This window comes from Ictalurus furcatus, chromosome 11 (genome assembly GCF_023375685.1).
Source record: "Ictalurus furcatus strain D&B chromosome 11, Billie_1.0, whole genome shotgun sequence".
In the NCBI taxonomy this organism is placed as follows: Eukaryota; Metazoa; Chordata; class Actinopteri; order Siluriformes; family Ictaluridae; genus Ictalurus; species Ictalurus furcatus.
The window spans coordinates 3729950-3741709 of NC_071265.1; positions in this window are offsets into that span (position 1 = coordinate 3729950).

Genomic DNA, 11760 nt, shown 5'->3' on the forward strand with positions numbered 1-11760 from the left:
AAAAGAAAGTGAAACAACGTCCACTTCCCCTGACTCTTTTTCCATTGCCCCTTCTGAACCAGCTTCCAGAAGAAGTAAGATGTGGACAAACGCTGGTCACATTTAAAACCAGACTGAAAACACATCTATTTAGCCTTGCATTTACTGACTGAACACTATGCTGCACTTTACTGATTGATCTATATCATTTCAGTTTTTCCCCTCTTTACCCATAATTTTTTAAAATTCTTTTTTATCACTTGCTCATTTTAATTCATTTTTCAAGTTTTTATTTCTTACTTTTATTTTTTGTTCTTATATATTTTTTAATGCCTTGTATTTTCTACATAATTTTTATGTAAAGCACTTTGAATTACCATTGTGTATGAACTGTGCAATATAAATAAACTTGCCTTGCCGTGTCTCTGTGAGGAAACTGTTCACACCAAACATATGTGTGAAGTGTGTGAGCAAAATGCAGCAGAGACACTTTCAAATGGATTCAAACTGTCACGCTTGACTTTGTAAATTTGTGAGTGTGTGTTCATTTGTGTCGACTCGTGTCCGAGGTGAAAGAGACAGCACAGTTTCAGATTTCAATAATTTCAACAATTCCAGATTTAGCTCGACGAGGCGACCTTCCATGCCAAGTTCCTGTCTGAGGTTGCTGATAAGGACAACCAAGTTCTGCCCACACCCAAGTCTTCTGACACAGAAAACCAAGTTCTGCTCAAACCCGAGTTTTCTCACACAGAAAACCAAGTTCTGCTCAAACCCGAGTCTTCTGACACGGAAAAGCAAGTTCATCCAGCAGAGTCAATGGAGCATGACGCTACGATTTCCTGCTCTGCTGAGGACGCCTCTCTGCCTTCCTGCTCAACTGAGGACGCCGCTCAGTCTCCCAGTTCAGCTGAAAACATTTTGGGCCAGGACCGGCAGGGGAGAAGAGTGTGCTCTTGGGAGGGGGTCTGTCACGACTCCCCTCCCCCCAGCGCTGTAGCGTGCAGCGTGCACGGAGACCTGAACTGCGAGCTCGTTGTGCAAGCTCGAAGCGCGAGCTCGATGCGCGAGCTCTTAGCGTTTGCACACTTTACGATTACGTTTGTCATTTAAACCCCTCGTGTCTTTTTGAACTTCGTATTGAGTGTTATCACCGTACCAAGCGTTTGTACCCTGTTCTTGTTTCTCGTTCTCAAGTCTAGCCTTGCCCAGTTTATACCTGTTTGACAATCGCCTGACTCATTGCCTCTTTCTTGACCTCACTATTGTCTCATGATTTGGATTTGTCTGCCTGTCTCTCTTTATTAAAAGCTCTTTTCAGGAATTGCATCCGTCCCATCCTTCATTACGTGGAAAACATATTAGTTGTTCATCTAGTTTTTTTTTTTTGTTTTTTTTTTTGTTTTTGTTTTTTGCGACTGCAACAAATTAGTTTACATACTCCTTGCAGAATCTGCAAAATGTAATTTTTTTTAATAAGACGGATTATAAAAATTATATGAATAAGCTATTTCACATAACAGATGTTTACATTATAGTCCACAAGACACAATAATAACTGAATTTACATAAATGAACCAGATCAAAAGTTTACACACGCTCGATTATTAACACTGCGTGTCGTTACCTGGATGGGCAACCATATAATGTTTTGTGAGAGTTGTTCACGAGTCCCTTGTTTGTCCTGAGCAGTTAAACTGCCCACCGTTCTTCAGATAAAATCCTCCAGGTCCTGCACATTCTTTACTTTTCCAGCATCTTCTGCATATTTGACCCTCTTTCTAACAGCGGCTATATGATGCCGAGATCCATCTTTTCACACTGAGGAGGACTGAGGGACTCGTACACGACTATTCCAAAAGGTGCAAACGTTCCCTGTGCTCAAGAAGGCAACACGATACATTAAGAGACCGGGGGGGTGTAAGCTTTTTTTTTTTTTTTATGTATGCATTTTTTCTTATTTTTCTTATTTTTTTAATTTATATGATTAACATTTTCTAGACTGAAGTCGTATGTACACTCATGACCTCAACTGTATAACAGAGTAGATTTAATGTGCTGTGTTCCAGTGTGTAGTCCAGAATACTTTACTAATAAATAAATAAATAAAACAATGTTGAAATGAAAAATCTCAGTCATAGTCGGATCCAAGTCAGATAAATCTTATTTTAGACGCTTTCCACAGCACAGATTGTCTCAGAGCAGATTTGCAGATGCTTTTAACCCCTCAGTGAGCAAGTGGAAGGAGGAATTCCCCATGAGACTTTATTTATTTAACTATTTTTTAAAATTGATTTAATTCTTTTTAAACATATTTTTGCTTAGAGTTTTAGTGACAGTAGCTATAATACAGGGTCCAGACTCGTGTTTGTGTACATCTAAAGGGCCATAATTGTAGAGTTTTTGTTGGGGATTTATTGCATTAATGATGAATAAACAACAATTCAATGCATATTTATTAAAAATGTACAAATTCACATATTAAAAATATATATTTTTTCTTCTTTATGTTAAAGAATGTTTGTTTTGTGCAATGGGATGTTATTTTATCGCTTATTTTATACTGTTTCTATTTGTTATTTTATTACCTTGACTCGTGCCATTTAATTTTTTAAAAATAGTATTTAATATACTATTTAAATGTATAGTGTATAAATTTATTTTTCTTCTTCTTCTCCTCCTCCTCCTTGTTGTTGTTGTTATTATTATTATTATTATTATTATTATTATTATTATTATTTTCTAATTACTTTTTGTGTATTAGTAGTAGTAACTCCCTTCTACCACAAGATGGCAGCACTTCAGCTCTTAAAATAAATAAACACTGTGTCGCTTAATGGGAGAACGAAATCATATTTCAAATACAAAACAGAATTTTTAATCATATAAACTATTTAAATCTCTGTATTATTATATTTATGATAATGTATTGACCTCTTTATTACTTGGAGATTTTTTCTTTCGTTCCCAACCAGCGTAAATCTTTTTATCCCACTCGTAATCAACAAATGCTACCTCCTGCGTTACGATTGGTTAGTTATTTTCCCGCCTCCTCTCTGTGATTGGTTAATATTTCAGCCGCTCATGCGGTATTACATCACACGCAGTCTGGTAAAACTGAATTAATTCACAACAGAGAATAATCTCAAGTAAGTATACATTAAGTAAGGAATAAAACTTAATTTAAGATCAACAACAGGATTAAACGAAGTGACTCTTACCACCTTGAAGCTGATTCTTTTGCTATAACAGCACTTCCTGAAGTGTTTTATTCCTCTTGTACCACAGCAGTTGGCCAAATTTATTTATTAAAGAACAGCACGTCATACGGTTCATCCGTTTATAGCTACATTTAATGTACTAAAACAATTTAGTTACTGTTATCGCTTCTGTTATAACACCTACAAACGGCTCGTCGTGTAATCAAGCAAGACACCATGAAGTGTAAACTCTTTGTCACGAATCGTGACAGTGCAGAGATAGGATGGATGCAAGTGCAGGATGAACAGTTGTTTATTAGAAAGAGAGACAGGCAGACAAATCCAAAACGTGATCCAAAACGTAATCCACAAACATGCAAGAGGTCAGGCGATTGGCAAACAGGCATACACGGGGCAAGGCAGGAATCTAGGTCGATAAACAAAACAAGAAACGAACTATGATGAGGGACTGGAAGCGGATAATCCAGCGTGAACTAACTTTAAACATGAACTGTGACTATGACTACGATACGAACTAAACTAACGCTAACATATTAATCTTCCGCCTTGAGTGCTGAGAGGCGCGCGGCATATATGCGGACATAATCAGCGTCTAAACTGCTTGCAGCTGAGAGCAATACAGACCCACGTGAAATCCCAGCCAATAACAGAACAGGGAGGAGACATGACAGAAACATAAACAAAACACACGTGTCCAGATGTCATTACGGTCAACAACGGAAAAGCAGGTGCTCGTGCATTCGCGCTTAGAGCACACTGCTTCAAGGGGAAATCGTGACAGAACCCCCCCCCAAAGGCACTCCTCCCGGAGTGCCATGAGTCATCCCCCTTTCATTGGCGGACCCGGCCCCCTGGACTGAATGTCCCAGGCAGAGCCAGGAAACTGCACGGTGTTCTTGGCGGCGCAGGGAAGCGGAGCGATGTCCTCGGCGTAGCAGGGAAGCAGAGCGACATCCACAGCCGGGCAGGCAGGCTGAGCAAAGTCCTCGGCGGAGCATGAAGGCAGAGCGACGACCACAGCAGGGCAGGCGGGCTGAGCGAAGTCCTTGGCGGAGCATGAAGGCAGAGCGACGACCACAGCAGGGCAGGCAGACTGAGCGAAGTCCTTGGCGGAGCATGAAGGCAGAGTGACGACCACAGCCGGGCAGGCAGGCTGAGCGAAGTCCTCGGCGGAGCATGAAGGCAGAGCGACGTCCCCAGCTGAACTGGAAGGCAGAGCGAAGTCCCCTATAAGGCCAGGGAGAGGAACGTGGGTCTCCGTGCAGCCAGGGAGAGGAGCGTGGGTCTCCGTGCGGCCAGGGAGAGGAGCGTGGGTCTCCGTGCGGCCAGGGAGAGGAGCGTGGGTCTCCTCGAAGCAGTAGGGGGGAACGACGTTTGCCATGGAGCCGGAACGCTGAGCGACGACCTCAGCTGAACAGGGGGGCTGAGCGACGACCACAGCTGGGCAGGGAGGCTGAGCGACGACCTCAGCTGAACAGGCGGGCTGAGCGACAGCCTCAGCTGAACAGGGAGGCTGAGCGACGTCCACAGCTGAACAGGGAGGCTGAGCGACGTCCACAGCTGAACAGGGAGGCTGAGCGACGTCCACAGCTGAACAGGGAGGCTGAGTGACGTCCACAGCTGAAAAGGGGGGCTGAGCGACGTCCACAGCTGAACAGGGAGGCTGAGGCTCTGAGGTCACCAGGTGAACCTTGGGCACGGGCGGAGCTTGGCTGGCCGTGTCAGCAGACTCGGGCACGGGCGGAGCTTGGCTGGCCGTGTCAGCAGACTCGGGCATGGGCGGAGCTTGGCTGGCCGTGTCAGCAGGCTGTGGCGCGGGCGGAGCTTGGCTGGCCGTGTCAGCAGGCTGTGGCGCGGGCGGAGCTTGGCTGGCCGTGTCAGCAGGCTGTGGCGCGGGCGGAGCTTGGCTGGCCGTGTCAGCAGGCTGTGGCGCGGGCGGAGCTTGGCTGGCTGTGTCAGCAGACTGTGGCGCGGGCGGAGCTTGGCTGGCCATGTCAGTAGACTGGGGCGCGAGCAGAACTTGGCTGTGTGTGTCAGCAGACTGGGGCGTGAGCAGAACTTGGCTGTGCGTGTCAGTAGTCTTGGGCGTGGGCTGAACTTGGCTGGGCGTGTCAGCAGACTGGGGTGTGAGCAGAGCTTGGCTGGACGTGTCAGCAGACTGGGGCGTGAGCAGAACTTGGCTGGGCGTGTCAGCAGACTGGGGCGTGAGCAGAACTTGGCTGGGCGTGTCAGTAGTCTTGGGCGTGGGCTGAACTTGGGCGACCGGGTCGGTAGACTTGGGCGTGAGCAGCATTTGGTCATTAGGCTGAGATATTAGCAGAGCTTGGTCAACTGGATCAGCAGGCTTGGACGTGAGCTCAGGGACGTGAGACTTGGCTTGGACCTCAGGGACGTGAGACTTGGCTTGGCCCTCAGGGACGTGAGGCTTGGCTTGGCCCTCAGGGACGTGAGGCTTGGCTTGGACGTCAGGGCCTGGAGGCTTGGCCTGGACGTCAGGGCCTGGAGGCTTGGCCTGGATGTCAGGGCCTGGAGGCCTGACTTGGGCTTCAGAGCCTGGAGGCTTGACTTGGGCTTCAGAGCCTGGAGGCTTGACTTGGACCTCAGGGACTGGAGGCTTGACTTGGACCTCAGGGACTGGAGGCTTGACTTGGATCTCAGAGACTGGAGGCTTGACTTGGATCTCAGGGACTTGAGGCTTGACTTGGATCTCAGGGACTTGAGGCTTGACTTGGACTTGGACCTCAGGGACTTGAAACTGGACTTGGACTTCAGAAGCTTGAGACTTGACTTGGACTTGGACGTCAAACAAAACAAGAAACGAACTATGACGAGGGACTGGAAGCGGATAATCCAGCGCGAACTATCTTTAACCATGAACTGTGACTATGACTACGATACGAACTAAACTAACGCTAACATATTAATCTTCCGCCTTGAGTGCTGGGAGGCGTGCGGTATATATGCGGACATAATCAGCGTCTAAACTGCTTGCAGCTGAGAGCAATACAGACCCACGTGAAATCCCAGCCAATAACAGAACAGGGAGGAGACATGACAGAAACATAAACAAAACACACGTGTCCAGATGTCATTACGGTCAACAACGGAAAAGCAGGTGCTCGTGCATTCGCGCTTAGAGCACGCTGCTTCAAGGGGAAATCGTGACACTCTTCTGCAAACTGAAACTGGAGACTCCTTCTATAAATGATAAATAAACAACTCCTTACACAGAATTTCACCATATCAACGAGAATTACATTTTTAATCTGTTTATGTGAAGAGTCCTCTATACGATTCCCTCTGTCAGGTGTTCCTATAGAAACAATACGGTAGTAGAATGAGCACATTAACATGAAGCTGAAGAATCGTACTTTTATGACGTGGTTTTGGTGTAATGTTGAATTTAATAAGTACTGACAAATGGTAGAAACAAACACCGAAGCTTTCTGTATAAAACTCTTTGTTTGTAAGTTGTTTCTATAGAATTCTTGCTTCCGGAGCGAATTCTCGAATCTGGTTGGTTATAAGAAATTAATCAACACCTTCTAACCAATCAGATTCGAGAACTCTACAAAGCTGTACACTTTTTTTCTTTTTAAGTACAACCATGTAAACTCTCAGTTGACTGAAAGGGCAGGTCTCCATGCATTAGCTCATAAAGGATTATGCCCAGAGTCCAGACAGTAGCAGGTTGAGGAAAGTGCTCTCTATGTTGTAACCACTCAGGAGGGAAGTAGTTCATACTGCCTGAGTGTACAAGAACGAGCAACAACCATCAGCACCATCACAAACCTGGTTCTCCACTGCATTCGCTTACGTTCTATCTCATAGTATTATGGACTTACCTGGGCATTCCCTGCAAGGGGTGTCCTTAAGCAAAAAGCCACTGCCGAAATCTATCAACTTAATTTGTAGCGTCTCTGTGTTGATGAGGACATTCGCAGTCTTGATGTCAGTATGATAAACTCATAGCACAGTCATAGCAGTGAAGAGCAGCCTTAACCAACTGTAGCATGATGTCTCGAGCCAGGGGTTCAGACAGTTTACCATTGTGAAGAGTATCACAGAATTGTTGGAGGTCCATGCAGGGACTGGGTCGCTCCAGGATCAAGACAAAGAAATCGGGTATCTCAAACCATTCCAGCAGCTCCAGCACATTCGGATTGGGAATCGGCTTGGACAATATCTGCATCAATAACACCTCTGTAGGGAGCGATGTGTTGTCGGGCTAAAATTAGAACAGACATAGTTAGCATGAGGTCAGAGTAAATACACTGAATCTATAAATAGCCGAGATAGAAAGGCTTCAGCAATCTTTCATTTATATATATATATATATATATATATATATATATATATATATATATATATATATATATATTCTAAATTATAGCTTATAAAATGTGAATTTGGAAAATGATTGGGAGAAGAATTGCTGTGGTCTAAATGAGCAGGTTTGAGCAAATGGACACACAATTGTAGTTAATATCTGGTCTATAACGTGGTTGTTATTTGCACTGTACTGATTCTCTGAATCGCAGACTTAAAATACTTACAGTGGTCATCATTCCATGGTACTCATCTCTGATGATAAATTTAACAGCAACCTGCGGACATATACAAAAAAAAATGATAAGTTCTAAAAAAAAAAAAACGCTCATTTTGCTAGATTGTATTATTAATACAATCCTACACTCACTATATTAACTGTCAGCAAATTGAGGCTTTAAGGAAACTTTCCTTTTTCAGTCCAGTCCTGCATTAAAAACTGGAATGCAAAAAAACATTCATTAATCAAACAATCATACAGTTTCAATCAAAATGATTCAACCCCATTGCAAATCAGGTTTGTTGTTGAAATGTACAGACTTTCAGCTGTTTGCGATGAACAAATGAAACAACAGCAGTTGAAATAGTTCAAAGCAATGGCCTCCAGTTCAGTAATATTCTTGGGTTTTGCAACCGCCTTCTTCAAATCCCACCGGAGATTTTCCATGGAGTTCATGTTAGATGACTGTGATGGCGCTGTAGAATTTTCCAGGACTTCTAAACTAAGGAGAGTTTCTCTTTAAAAAGAGAAAAGAGCAGCAACAGAAGAAACAGAAATTAAGAAACTCTAAGCAAAATACCTAAGCTTAAAACTTTCTTTTAAAAAATATATAGAACTCCTAGACGTTGATAAACAATAATGAGGCTAATTTTACTACATCAACTACAATATCAACTACAATATATTTAGCTAGGCTGAATGAATTAAATAATTAAATTAATTAATTAAAATTATAATAATAATACATTAGAATTAAAATAACAATAATAATAATAATAATATTAACAATAATAATATTAACAATAATAATAATAATAATAATAATAATAATAATAAGACTGCTCATTTGATTTACCAGTTGATGGAATTTAACTGGCATATAATTGAGGCCCCAAGGAATGCATTATCCCCGGGCCCGCAAAGGCTTAATGCAGCACTGATCATATAGCATTAATAATTTGTCCAAAAAGACAGATTTGTAAGTTACATAATACTGCATTTAATTAATTAATTAATACAACAGAATGGTGTTGAAAGGCCTTTCACAGTTTTCTTCATAGTTTTCCACCTTACTGATTTCTACACAATCAACAAATTTGATTTTCTTTCATAATGTCGTGTCATTATTTGATTTATTAATTTTTTTTAAATTAGTGCAAAAGAGCATCAGGGCTGTGTGTGTGTGTGCATGCGTGTGTGTGTGTGTGTGTGTGTGTGTGTGTGTGTGTGTCACAGCTCGGTCCGATCAGAACTCAAATTCCCAAGATGCAATACTCACTTCTCAGGCACGCATGCGCTCACCATCCCCGGAGTTCTGATCAGACACACCTGGCACCAATCACACACACACACACACTAGTACTTAGGGAAGACATCCACCCAGAATCTACGCGAAGTATACGCTCAGTAGCTTTGTTTGCTGCGTTACCAAGCTTATCTAGTTCGTTGTTGCTTATAATCCTCGACCCTCGCTTCTTGTCTCGACTACGCTTTCTGGATATCCCCATTTGTATAGTTCGCCCGATCGCTTGACCCTTGCTGATTCTACGACTACGCTTCCGGAACTTCCCGATCCTACTCTGTTCACCCGCCTCCCGCTCCTGCTTCCGTACCGTCTCAAGGTTGGTGACAGAATACTTCGCCTATTAATGGAGGCAGCGGGAAATCGCTGGCCGAACGCCATCGAGGGACATGGCCGGATGCTTAGCGAACATGATCAACGTCTCGCCTACCTAACTGAGCAGGTAGCTCGGTTAAATCAAGCTGCGCAGCCTGCTACGGTGCCGACCCCACGCTTCCCTCCCACTCCAGCGCCGGAGAAGTATGATGGAGATCCCGCACGCTGCCGGGGTTTTTTACTCCAGTGCTCCCTGTTTTTTTCCACGTACCCAGACATGACGGAGAGTCAGAAGATCATCCACTTCATGGAACTTTTAACCGGGAAAGCTCTCCTCTGGGCTACCGCGGAATGGGAACAGGAAGGGAACCGTATCAGCACGTTTGAGCAGCTGACATCACGCTTCCGCACGGTATTCGATCACTCTCCAGACGGCCGGGAGACTGGGAAGGACTTATTGTCCATGGCGCAGGGATCACGGAGTGTGGCGGATTACGCCCTCGAATTTCGCACTGTTGCCGCCCGGAGCGGATGGAATCAACCCGCTCTAAAAGCCATGTTTCGCCGGGGATTAAATGCTGACATCTTAACGGAGCTGGCGTGCCACGATGACCTTTTGACCCTCGACTCACTCATCAGCGTAGCTATCCGCCTGGATCGTCTACTACGTAGCCGCCGCCCCGTACGCGGTGAGGCGGAAGCACTGACACCTGAGCACTCTAGTGAACCCATGCAGCTGGGACAGACTCGGGTGAGCACGCAGGAACGAGAACGACGGCGCCGTGAACACCGTTGTTTCTACTGTGGTGAGAGGGGCCACTTCGTGCCACAATGCCCTCTCAAACAGGGCTCTACCCGAGGGGAAGCCAAAACTGCCAGACCACTTCAGGCAGGGGTGAGTTCCGAACCCATTACCCAGCACTCTGTTCAGTCTGCCTTCGTATTGCCCATTATAGTGGGTTACTCACGGGTTTCTTGTGTTTTAGAAGCACTGATCGACTCGGGAGCGGCGGGGAATTTCATTAGCCAAGAGACCGTACACCAATATAATATCCCCGTTCGTCCTCTCTGCACCCCCCGCCGAGTCCAAGCCATTGATCGGGCCCCCATAGGAGAGGGCATAATCACCCACTGCACCGAACCTGTTAACCTCCGAACCAGCGCCCTTCATCAGGAGAAGATCACGTTCCATGTCATAGTGACGGCTCGACACCCAGTGGTTCTCGGTCTCCCTTGGCTCGAACATCACAATCCCCAAATTTCATGGAACCAAAGGGAAATCACGCGCTGGTCACCTCACTGCATTTCTCACTGTCTTCAAGTCCCGGTGATCTCCGTAGCATCCACCTCCATTGAAAGCCCAGATAAGGCAGATAACGTTCAGATCCCCAGTGTTTACCACGACCTCATAGAGGTATTCAGTAGGAAGAAGGCGAGCGGACTACCTCCCCACCGTGATTACGACTGCGCTATTGATTTGCACCCAGGCACTACACCACCACGAGGGAGGGTCTACCCGTTAACGATCACTGAGCAAAAGGCCATGGAAGAGTACATTCAGGAGGCGTTGCACCAAGGGTATATACGACCATCCACTTCTCCAGCATCCGCGGGATTTTTCTTCGTGGAGAAGAAGGGAGGAGGCTTACGACCGTGCATCGACTACCGAGGACTAAACCAATGTTGCGTCAAGTACCGCTACCCACTCCCTCTAGTACCAGCCGCTCTGGAACAATTACGCACGGCCACCATTTTCACGAAACTGGACTTGCGCAGTGCATACAACCTGGTCCGGATCCGAGAGGGAGATGAATGGAAGACTGGGTTCAGCACAACTTCAGGCCACTACGAGTATCAGGTCATGCCGTATGGGCTTTCTAACGCCCCCTCGGTCTTCCAATGTTTAATTAACGATGTGTTACGTGACATGCTGGGACGCCATGTGATCGCCTACATCGACGACATACTGATGTACTCTGACTCCCGGGAAGAACATGTTCACCACGTTCGCCAAGTGCTACAGCGACTGCTCCGTCACCAGCTATATGTGAAAGCAGAGAAGTGTGAATTCCATAAAACCACCATCACGTTTCTGGGCTATGTCATCAGCCCCGAGGGAATCTCCATGGACCAAGAAAAGGTCCAGGCGGTAGTAAGCTGGCCCACACCCACGACCATCAAGGAACTACAGAGGTTTCTGGGGTTTGCAAACTTCTACAGGAGATTTATCAGGAATTTCAGTGCCGTCGCCAACCCCCTCACATCCCTGCTAAAGGGGAGACCCAAACGTCTGGCATGGAATTCCACTGCCCAATCCGCCTTCGACAAGCTCAAGAAGGCCTTCACCACTGCACCCCTCATCAAACATCCAGACCCATCCAGACCGTTTATAG